Source organism: Cotesia typhae, unplaced genomic scaffold (assembly GCF_013202065.1).
Source record: "Cotesia typhae breed Kobodo isofemale line unplaced genomic scaffold, CoteBio_Ctyphae contig_33, whole genome shotgun sequence".
Classification (NCBI taxonomy): Eukaryota; Metazoa; Arthropoda; class Insecta; order Hymenoptera; family Braconidae; genus Cotesia; species Cotesia typhae.
This window is the reverse complement of record NW_027423741.1, coordinates 1,158,347-1,170,623: the sequence shown is the minus strand read 5'-3', so window position 1 is coordinate 1,170,623 and position 12,277 is coordinate 1,158,347. Positions and strand designations below refer to the sequence as shown.

General features: G+C 31.6%; 1 long non-coding RNA gene across 1 annotated transcript; it reads right to left on the bottom strand.

Moving 5' to 3' along the window:
• Window positions 1-1,108: 1,108 nt before the first annotated feature.
• On the bottom strand, window positions 1,109-11,689 carry LOC141526221 (uncharacterized). Its single transcript, XR_012478999.1, has 3 exons — window positions 10,115-11,689; window positions 9,928-10,029; window positions 1,109-1,766 (listed from the first exon to the last, which is right to left on the bottom strand). It is a non-coding gene; the product is annotated as an uncharacterized LOC141526221 (long non-coding RNA).
• Between the last annotated feature and the right edge of the window lie 588 nt (window positions 11,690-12,277).

The following is a 12,277-nucleotide window of genomic DNA, read 5'->3' as shown; positions in this document are numbered from 1 at the left end:
ATTCCTCGGTTGGACGTAACGTATAATCAACACATTTTTATATCCCGCAGCCAAAAAGTTCTTTCTCAATGGCAATGGCAAAACCGAGTGGAGTGCGCCGTTCGCCTTATTCCTCCCAGGTTACCGATATTACTCCTTCTCTTTCTCTTTATTTACGTTCACGTTGATCATCTTCGTTTTCTAGCTCGCATGCCTCATCGTGTCTTGACTTGTCTTTAAGGCACACTACACACTATACACATTGAGCTGCTCGTTTTGGCGGCGACGAAATTACCCGACCACCTTGGGCGCCTGCACACCCGTCTCACGGGCCAGCCTTCTTTCGCAATTTGCCAATCGACTCGACCCCGGATCATTCATTTGCATTTTACGATTTTTCAAGTGAAATTAACACAGTCGGTCTCACTAAATTTTTACACTCATTCTCAACTCTATTTTACTCTTTTACGGCTTTTATTATATTTTTCTATAAAAACAATCTATAAAATAATCGTATATTTAATTTTGAGTAATTTATAGCTTGCAAAAATAAAAAACGCACTTCAATAGCTAACTAAATTAAAAAATAACTTTTATTTGATAAAAAAATTCTTTTATTGTAAAAAAAAGAGTGAGGTGCATTTCAAGATACTTTGATGATAACTCTATCCAAAAAAAAAATTTTTTTATTGCTTAATTTGATTGTAAATGCTTATATCTTCAAAACTGAGTATTTTATTGATATGTATACTGAAAAAAAAATTAACTTGAATCATGAGAAAAATTCTTGAAACAGAAAAATAATTTTGAAGAGTTTCATTGTCTTGAATCAAGACCAAAAATTCTTGAACTAAGTAAAATTTACTTAGACCAAGAAAAATTTCTTAGTTTAAGAATTTTTCTACTCAAATCAAGAAAATAAAATTATTTACTTACAATTAAAATCAAAATTTTTCTTGTGTTATTTAAATGGAAATTTTTTTTTTTTTTTTGTGAATTAATTTTGGCATTTTTGAACTAAATTTTATGATCATTTAAAAAAAATTTGTCAATTTTTTCGATACAAAGTACAAGAGAGAATATTTATTGAATGACTTTTTTTTTTTTTTTTTTTTTTTCCCCACCAAATCGTAACTTATTATTAATCAACAATAACAATAAAAATCTGGTTCTGTTAACATAAATGTATGTCACGTCACAATAAAAGATATGTGATGGATTTTTTTCTTATCGATTTGTTATTATTCGTGATCATGATCATGAGTGGAGTCCAGATCGAGCATCGAGAGAGTGCGTGCAATGTCTTATGGCGTATATATGTTTATACAATGTCTCGCGTATATAAATCGAGTTGAGTTGAAGTAGCGGTTTCTCCATATATACCTGACTCGGACTCTGACTACTCTCAGTGTTTTCTCTCTGGTCTGTTCGACTCTCGGTTGGTAGGTAGTGGATACAGGGTGTAGTATAGGGTGGCAGTAAGTTTAACAAGCGGATAGCGTGCCAGACAACGATACGCGGGTATATCGGTTGTAAATCGTTTAGAGGATGCAATCTGTGGCAATGGATGCTCATACGGAAGCACCCAAAGCAAACGAATGAGACGAGTTCCTGCTGTTGCTCCTGCAGCCTCACCAAATTGGATTGCCTCACGCCCTCCTTTTCGCCATCCCCAGGATCCAAACAATTGCGGTCATTCGAAGAAGTCTTCCAACCAGCTATTAAAGATCAGACATCAGACAGGGCTTGTTAGCTTTATCGGATCGTATCATCTACACATTTTTTACCTATAACAAAAAATTTTATTATTATAGTTGAGCCCACATATTGCTTCATTCATTATTTGTATCTATTGTACCTATATACATCTCATTTTATTTTGTATAGTGATTGTTTACTTATCAAACTACTATAAATACGCGGATATGTTAGTTTCATTTTACGGAAATTATAAATAACGTTCAAGGTTATTATTCTTTTCTCTTTATTTTAGTTATAATAAATATGCAATTAATTTATAGATTTTTAACACTTGAAAAAATTTTCTGACGTCAATTTTTAGCTCAGAAATATTGTTTTAAACATTGAAAAAAAAATTCCATTAAAATTAAGGCTCTTGATTTTAATTTAGAAAATTTTGAAAAAATGGCTCGTTTTACCAAAAAAAAGTAAATAAAAAATTTAATTTTTTACATAATTAATTTTTGCATCCATATCGAAAAAAATGCTCAATTTTCTAGATAATAAGCAATTGAGCATTTTAAAAACAATAAAACTTGTATTTACTCGAATTTAATTTTTCAAGTGACAAAATATTTCTTTTTTTTTTTTTTTGTTTATTGCATCGTATCAAAATAAATTTTTTTTTGGATAGAGTTATTATCAAAGTATCTTAAAATCTACTCTTTTGTTTCCAATAAAAATAATTTTTTTATTAATCACTCTATTTTTATTATAAATTTATCAAAAGTTATTTTGTAATTTGGTTAGCTACTAAATCGTGTTTTTTAGTTTTGCAAACTATAATTTACTCAAAATTAAATATACGATTATTTTATAGATTGTTTTTATCGAAAAAAAAAAAATATTTTATATTTAACAAAATATTGTATTTATTTAAAAAAAAAATTTAATTTTTTTGATACACTCTAATATATACATATATAAACTGTAGTTTTAACTTTAGGTCACCCACGATGATCTGGCATTGTTGTTGATCCTTGTTCCTCGTTAGAGCTTGAGATTGCTACAGCAATTTTGTGGTTTTTAAAGTAGCATTTATCAGGTAATTCTGAGGGATCATTTGACCAGGAATAACGTCCAACTGCTCCTCTGAGCTGCTTCTCTCTGGAGCTTTTGAGATTAACCTGCTTGCCTTTACCGTCAATTTATATATAGATATACTTTTAGCCTACATAGTAAAAATCTAATAACAAATAAAGCCACCATCAGAAAAGCAAACAAGTTAATCACTTCACCGAGTGGAGATAAAGGATGAAGATGCGTGCAATAAATTCCAAAGAGTTATTAAATGTTTTTCTTCTTATTGATACCAAATATTTTCTGGATTATAAACTTTAATGATTTATTTAGACTTTTTATCGTGAAGATTCTTATTATTTAATATTTTTGATCACGGAAAAAAAAATTAAAAACAATATTATTGAAGTTGAATCATAAAACTACAAAAACTAGCATAGTGATAATTATATATAATTAAAAATAATTGATTTAATGCAGATTAATAAGTAAAATAAAGGTACGTGATAAAGATCGTCAATAATGAATTCGTCGCGGTTCTGGCTGTGGCAAAGAACACACGACACGAAAAGGTATGAAGACGCATCGACTAAATTGGTAGTAGTCGAGGGACAGAAGAACGCGTGCGAGCATTGCAAGTTGCAACCAACCCAGAAGCATCAATTGTATCCAGTATACAGTATAATATATGTATATATATACATTTACACATACAATACTCTTGTACTGTACTCTGTAGAGAAACAAGTAGAAAAGGCTCATGGCTAAAGATACAGAGAGCGTCTTTCGTGATGATGTGAGGTCCGACGTTCGTGACCAGACGTTTCAGCATGCCAAAACGATGGACGTAGGAAGAAGAAGAAGAAGAAGAAGAAGAAACGAGTGCGCGAGTAAGCTCGTTACGCGGTAGTTATATCTCGCCAGTGGCGTAATCACTCGCGAAATCCCATCGGTGAAGTCTTGCAACATCTTACTCATCTGCAAACTTTCCTTGAGTGCAGAAGCTTTTTATCATATTTTTTATTTGTATCTTAATCTATTATGTGTGAAAATTTGTTTCAAAATGATAATCAACTTTTGAGAGAAATTATTCACACGGAGAAAATTTCTAATGTGTCCATATATGACCATTTCAGACTTGATAAGGCTTAAGGTATCTTGATACGGTCATATTTGCCCAAGTATAATTTTTTTATCAAATTTAGTTTCGAAAATCTCCGACAGAGGGCTTCTGGTCGCTAAATTGTCTCGTTGGAACAGAGTTTAATTTAAAGAGTTAAATTATAAGATAAAAAAAATTTTTTTACTCTACTAATGAGAATATCTGTTGTGAAAAAAAATTTCAGATAGTAGCTAGTATAATCCAGATTATACTGGGTGATATCTGGATTATACTCATTGTAATCTAGATTATACTAGCTACTATCTGAAATTTTTGTTACCCCTTTCCCTAAAAAAAAAAAAAAAAAAAAAAAAAAAAAAATTTGATGGAAAGTTAAAAAATGATAATGAATTTGTAAGGATAATGATAATGATGTGATTGATATATGATTGTGATGACTATGAGGAAGAATATGAAATCCTACGCCAGTGTTGGACCACCAGGGAGCCGCGCCACGCCCCTTAGCGAGTTCATACCTGTGTATGACCCGTGTATGTACGCGCACAAATGATTTTAACGCCGCCAACGAGTATAAGCAACTACAACATAACAACTAAACAGCAGAGGTGGTGAACTGCCGTGACGACGACGACGAATGCAGCTGAAAGAGAGAGAGTGAGAAAGGCGGAGGACAAGACGACGAGGACTTAGTGCAATGGCGGACACCGTATGTGAAACGTAAATGTATTGCGTCAACTTCCCTTACTGTCTTCTTATCTCATATATTCTTCACTCCTCTTCGCCTTCAGGACCGGTCCAGAGAGTGTCGACAGCATAATCATCAACTTACTCCGAGGAAGAGGAACAAAAAGGAGAAGAAAGGAGATAAAGAGATACGGATGATGGTATGATTCGTTTTACGCCTACGCTACTACCAATCAAGCTCTAGCTTCGAATATTTTATGACCAGAAAATTCTCTACAGACTGATATAAGTGAGTGTGCATAAATATGTGGATTGATTTATTAACAAGAAAAATATTAAGCTATTTTTTTGGAAAAAAATTGTCGGAAATAAATAATTAGTTTTTTAAGAATTTATTTTTTAATTTATTGGAGTAAATATTTTAGTGCTTGATGGTAATTTTTTATTAGAAATGTTAATGTATAGATTTTCTGGCATAAATTTAGGCAACGGAACTAAATGAGCAAGATAAATTCATGCTTCTCAATATTTAAAGTCTAAAACAATTACTAAGATAAAACATTTCTTAGCTTATAAAATTCAATCGTGCAAACAATTTTTGTTGAAAGTAAAAAGATTGTACAAAGGATACGGTACAGAGTAAATAAGTAATTGTAATAAAAGATAAGAAGGGATGAAGAAGAGGAAATATTTTCTTTGGAGGCACACGAACCCTGCAATTAGACGGACGCTTCGTGGGTGAGTAAACTAGCAGTAAATCAGAGCTTGCTCGCGTGATGACGGGCTCCGAGAAGAGACTCGAGTTTTATCCTGAGGCCTCTTTGCTTCTTGAGGCTACATTCACCTAACATTCGTTATTGGTCATGGCATGGCGCCACCTACTTCGATGAGATCTTCTGGTTCTTTCACTCGGCTTTATTGCTTCCTCATTATTATTTTAATTTTTATTTTCAGATCTGACCTCTTAAATTACACTTTATGAGTGTATTTCAATAATTGATCTTGTTTCGACAATAATCTCACTGCTTCTATTAATTTTAATTGCCTCCGTTACAATTAACAAATCCGCACAACCAATACACAACAAATGCACAACCAATGCACAACCAATGCACAACCAATGCAGTGTTATCTTAACTTAGATATTTCTTCGACAAATAAAAGAGATAAATATGTATAGAAGAATAAAAAGAATAGTGCGATAAATAGAAGGGAATGCGTGACCATAAAGAATAATAAAAGAGAGAAGAATAATGGTCCCAGCAGACATTCGTGCCGCTTACCAAATTTGTGGAGAGATAGGAATGCGCAATATTGCCCGCAGTCCGTCACATTCGATTCGCTGGGGCTTTTTCATCATCTAATTTGGGATTTAGGGGGACGCTTGACCTCAACGACAAGTACCGCAATCGACTTTCAGATATAATGTCACTAGTCACAACCTTCTACTAGATATACAAACTTTCTTCCCTTTATGACACACAGTTTATCTCCGCACACATATTAATACAAATATATATATATATATATATATATATATCGCTACGAAGAGACTCATCATGGCATTCTTCCATTTCACCCCTATACCATGAATATCCGACGATAAATTCCCCCACTACCCGCTACAATCTTTTTAAATTTGTGACGGTGTATTAATCTCCGTATATTTATGAAAGAAATATAAATGAGAAAAGAAGATTCACATGACGAAAGAATCTACTGAATTTTTATAGAACCATTTTTTTATACTACGACACACACTAATCTTTATCGTTGAATCTACGGTCAAATATCGTCTTAAATTATATTTTATTAGATATACCTACTTATATGATTGACCTACGTGACCTTTTTTTATTGTTCCCAAGTGTCGAACTAGAATAAGGGATGGTAATAACGATAGCAAATATTAATTGATTTGGTAATTATCATTATGATTATAAATAAGTGGTTTAAAAATTAATTTGGAAAATTTGGAATCGAGAAAATAATTTTTAAAAATTTTATTTAATTTAATCAAGAAAAAAATTTTTCTGGATTTAATTTTATTTGGTTAAATAATTTGTCTGCTTGATTCAAGACAAAAAATTTATCCATAATTATTTTCTTGATCCAAGATTTTTTTTTTTTTTTTTTGAGTCAATTTAATTTTTTTTATAAGTGTATTTTAATTTTAATTTGTTTTAATAACAAAATATATCACAAATATACATTGATTAAAATAAATACTAAATAATTAAACAGAAAAATTATTTTTTTTTTTTTATTAAAAATTTTTCCTCTTTAATAAAATTAATTTTTTTTGTCAACTATTTAGACTTGCTGAATAATAATACAACCGAGTGTGTAACTTTGTTAGAATTCAAACCAAGTCAGTCAGACGTACAGATATTTTGAGCGTAAAAAAAATGACATAATTTATGATGAGAGTTTACAACCTAGCAATAAATTCAAAATTTAACAAGAACTCGATTTATTTATGAAAAAAGATGAGTTTGGTGGTTAATTTCGAAGTTTTCTTGTTTTTTAGTATCTCAAGAAGCAGGTGGAGTAAAGCGTTATGGTAATGGAACGAAAAGATTTCGGCTAACCATATGTTTTACAAAGAATAGCTATTCTGTAAGGACGATAAGACAGTAGTAGTAGTAGAAGTAGTATAGAAAGCGGGAAGAGAAAGAATAAGACGGGAAAGATATATATCCTGAACTAATGTAAGGTTTTTAGGGTGTAACAAGGCGCCTTCGATTCCTCATTACTGCATTCGGGGTACTGCGGCATAAACAATTCTCCGATTATTTGGTATTCGGAAGCGATTTTTTACCTTGGGGTAGGAAGCAATTTGTAAATGATTTTGAGTAATAAGAAATATCTAAATCCAAATCGTTATAGCTTTCTCTCATCTTTTATGTAGATGGATAATTGAAATAAATTTAGGATGATTGATTTAATGAAAATTGATAAATAAATAAAATATCTTGACCTTTCAATAGCCCTGTCAGATAAAACCTTAAGATACATAATTAATAGTGGATGTAGTATAAAGTATGAAATATCAGTTTTAAAAAATAATAATACTTGTATATAAAAATAAAATGATCTTCGAGACGTGATCTTTTCGCGTGGCTGAAAAAAACTACATAAAGTCACAGACGGTTTCGATTTCAAGAGGATTTCGTGGAGAATCCCCAGGCTCTCACGAAAATCGCGATAATAATCGTCGAGAGAGTGAGGCCCGGTCTCTTGTATATATATATATATATATATATATGCGCTAGCGACTGCTTAATGTGTACGGTGTGTAGATCAAGTCCCCGGGGTAACATAACGGGTGACGCCATTTGGAATATCACGCGGCGCATACCGTAGACGGATAAGGCAAAAAGGGTAAAGAAATTGAGAGAGATGAAATTATATAATATACTGATTTTGATACATTTATACGAGTGAGAAACACATAGTAGTGTCGGCGCTTTTGCCGTGACGCCCCGTGGCGCGCGACATACCTCGGCTGACCGCCATTTAGCGTGAACCTGTCTGAGAAGACGGCAGGCAAAACTGCTTCTTAATTTTCAAAATCAACTATCTTATTTTAAAATAGATATTATAATTTGCGTGGGAAAAATCCACTCTAAACATTATTTTAATATCCATTTTTACTGAACAACATCCAAACTGGTTAAATCATATCATTCTTCCATAAATAACCAAAAATATTCAAAAAGTTGTTATCAATTATGTGCTTCTATTTTTAACTTTTTACTCCTTTGTAATAATATTTTATGTATGTAAAAAAATTAAAAGTTAGGAAGAATATATATACCCATAAGCGAAATGAGAAAACTGTCCAGTCGCTGTTGAAAAATCCTTACAGAATACAAATGCTCGATTTTAGCCTCGCGTAAGTCTTTTGTGTGGTCGGCGTGCCTCTCTTTCACGGTTCCTTCGACGAATTACAAATGTATATGTATATAAAACAAAAAAAATACAATGATATACAGCAACAGCGACAAAAAACTATAAAGAATACTAAATATTGAGAGTAAATAAAAAACTAACCGAGTTTTATAATTAAAGTGCGAAAATTAAATTACTTTTCATTGGAAATTATTCTATAATAATTCGTCGGTTTGTACAACTTTTATACACTATCTTTTGGTCATTAGTATTAGACTTGGTCTTATTATTATTTAACAAAATTTTTATTTCATTGTAATTTAAATGAAAAAACTTAAAAACCAAAAATCTAAAATTCTTCAAAGAAAAATAAATTATTTTGTTTAATAACTCTTGATCAAAAATGTAGAATTACTTCAAGCTTTTAATTTAAAAATTTACCACTTATATCCGATTTTTGAACCTGCATTACGATGTAACTTTTCGTAAAATTTTTTTTCCTACAAGAAAATGAGTTGCAAGGCAAAAAATTTTTGAATCAAATCAACTAAATAATTTTGCAAGAATATTTCTTCGGAATTAAATGGTTTTTTTTTTTAGAATATGAAAAATAGCATCGAACAAAAGTATAAATAACACGAAGCTGTTAATCACAATCCGTTTTACGAGGATAAGAACCCTGAATTTACAGCCAAAAAATGGACAATATCCTCAAGGCTGATGTTAGCATATCCATTGACGAAACAAGCCCAACAAATCTCTTCTCGAATTCGCATATCGTCGACATTTAGATCTCTTACACATAAGTGTATCAGTAAGTATCAGTATCAGTATCCATGGGTCGTAAAAGGAGCGCTGGTGGATGTGTGGAGGGACAAAAGGGGCCCGCTTTTCTACACACAAATAAAAGTAACGACAACACTTAGCAAGCTGGAAGAATACAGTGAAGTTACATGGAAGCCTACACGAACGGCTGATTCGGAATTAGATGTTATCTCTGATGAGCCCTCTCTTTATTCCTGTACCTCGTGTTTCTTATTCCCGTCTGCCCTCTCCCAGACGCCTCGAGAGAATGAGCCTGAGGCCCACGAGGACACCGGGAGGGGAGACAGGACCCACTCTTCTGAGCGAGATATGGATCTCGTTGGCGCCACCGTCGGTCCGGCTCAAGACAAGCCGTAAGTTCTTTCGTTTCCCTTTGCCTTGTATTGCTTTTGCTTAAGCTTCTTATTCTGTACTCTCTTTCTATTAAAGAGAGTAGGCCTGCTTTCCAAACTCTTTAAACGCGGTTTAGGCGTAACGGATACCCCCGGTAGGGGGTCCGCCACCAACAGGACTCACTACAAATATATAAATAGGGAAACACGGGTTAAAAAAAAAAATATACTTTGTTTTAAACACATATTACGATTTGTTACTTTCATTTAAATAGTCGTATATTTATCAGATACGCTCAACATTTTTCAGATAACCAGCGAGATAGTTACCGTTTAAAATGATACCTGGCTCGCCGATGTCAGCTGCCAATCTCAGCTTCGTCCATCATTTTTTAAATCCTCCATTCTGGTTGTAGTTTTAACTTTAAGGCTCTGGAAAATACCAACAGCTTCATCAATCATTTTATAACTAAATTAAACATTACACAGATATAGAATCATCATTCAATAAAATTACCCTTTAAAAAACTTCTGTAGTTACTGAAATTTATCCAGTAGTTCTTCGTCGGAAAAATCATTTATTAACTCTACTATGTTCTAGTTAAGCAGTCTCTCTTTTTCAAAACAGTATACTAATCTGATGATTGTCCTCCGCAAAGAGATTCTGTCACGGAAAAAGCCGCCCAAGTGGATTAGTTAGTATAGCATACGACAATGACGCTTGCTGGATTACCAACTAAATCTTAAGTCCTCATAATCCCTGTTTTTCTATTCTCTTCTCAAGTTTGTCTGTCTGACTGGTACAAGCGTTTATGACAGCGCAATAATTTTAGCTGCTATGATAAAATCATTAAAAATTTACCTACAATCTACAACTCCAGAGTTTTTATAGATTTTTAACACTATTTTCGAGTTAAAGCCTGTTTTTAAACGACACTTTTTTGCCTTAAGCTTTTGTTTTTTTATAATATGCTTATCTGAAAATCCTATTGTGCAAAATAATAACAGCGTTTTGTTTTTGAAACTAATTTTAAACATTTTTCAGTAAAAAAATATTTATATCAAAGTTTTGGTAAAAAAATAAAGATCATTTTACCCAAAAATTTTTTTATGAGAAAAAACAATTGTGTTAGTTCTATTGTACTTCTAACATAATTTATATACTAGTTTTGACATAAAGTGACCACAAACGGTACTTTTATACCCTGAATTATAATTATAGGGAGTAGATCTTAAAATCATGTTTTTAGTTCAAGATTTTTTATCTTAAATCAAAGTAATTTCTTAAAAACAAATCTTAAAAATAATAATTAATAATTTTTATTCTAAAAATTTACTAAAAAAAATACTTCTGTATAAAATAAAAATGAATTTCATGTTAATAATTTAAATATTAAGTATTAATTTAATAATAATTAAATTTCTCATATTTCAAGTGAATAAAGTGGTCCAAATTAGCCACTCCACCATTACAAAAAATTATAAAGCAAAGAAGAATGTAGCATTAATAAGTGTTTAAAAAAGGGTAAACAAATAATAATAACAAGAAGAATAAGTTTAGAAAAAAAATAAAGAAAATGATCCTGGCGCCGGTATAACGACACTTATTGTCCCGCCTTGTCTCGAGGTATAGAAGCATGACGTTGTAAATATTTGCTGTCATCGGTGGACCTTCTCGAGAGTTCCAAATCTGTCCCCTCCTTAATAAGGGTTTCACCTGAAGAAACAAGCGGCCTCAGACCCAGGATCCTCTGGTATACCTCAGAAGGTTTATCTCGTGAGGAGAAACCGTGTCATCTGAGCCTAGTATCGGACACTGATGGTGCAGATAGCGGCACTTTGAAATTCCCAGCTCTCCTATCTAGCTCTCACTCTTTTTAATATTTTTCATTTTCATCTGTAGTAGGTATGTAAACTCCTGTCTAGGTAAAGACAAGTTTGTAAAAGTTGTCGAGTAGCCCTGCTGTCTCATCATGAGATATATACAGAGACACCTTTTCTGTCAAGATATGACTTTTTAAATTAATAATATAACAAGAGCCTCAGCTTACACAGTCAAAAATTTTGTGTTAAATATTTAACACTTTTTTGTGTTAATTTAACGCAATACATGTTTAATTTATATGATAATAAAGTTAGCTGACATTTCAAAATTTTTATAAATTTTTTTATTGAAAAAATTTCAATTAAACAATTAAAAAAATAAAAATCAAATTAGCTGACATTTCAAAATTTTTTTTTGAAAAAATTTTAATTAAACAATTAAAAAAAAATTTTTACACGTAAAAAACTTGAAAAACTACAAGTGCAATTTTTTAAAAATATTTTTTTAGTTGCAATTTAATTAAAAAAAAAAAAAAATCAAAACTTTTTAGTTAAATTTTTAACACAAAATTTTTTGACGCAAAATTTTTTACTGCGCAGTATTTCTCTTTTTTGCTTGACAAAATTTAACACGAAAGAGTTTAAAAATATTATTGTTTAGTATTGAATATTTATATTTAAAATTTATTTATCAATTGATCGTTCAAACATCAATTTAACTGCTAGAACAATCAGCTATTCCTCCCAATAATCAATTAGATAAAATATCCTCGATATACTCTAGTCCAAAAAAAAGAGAAAGACACCAGCTAAATCGAAAACGATTTAATCTGACGTTAAATCGATAGAGGAGGAG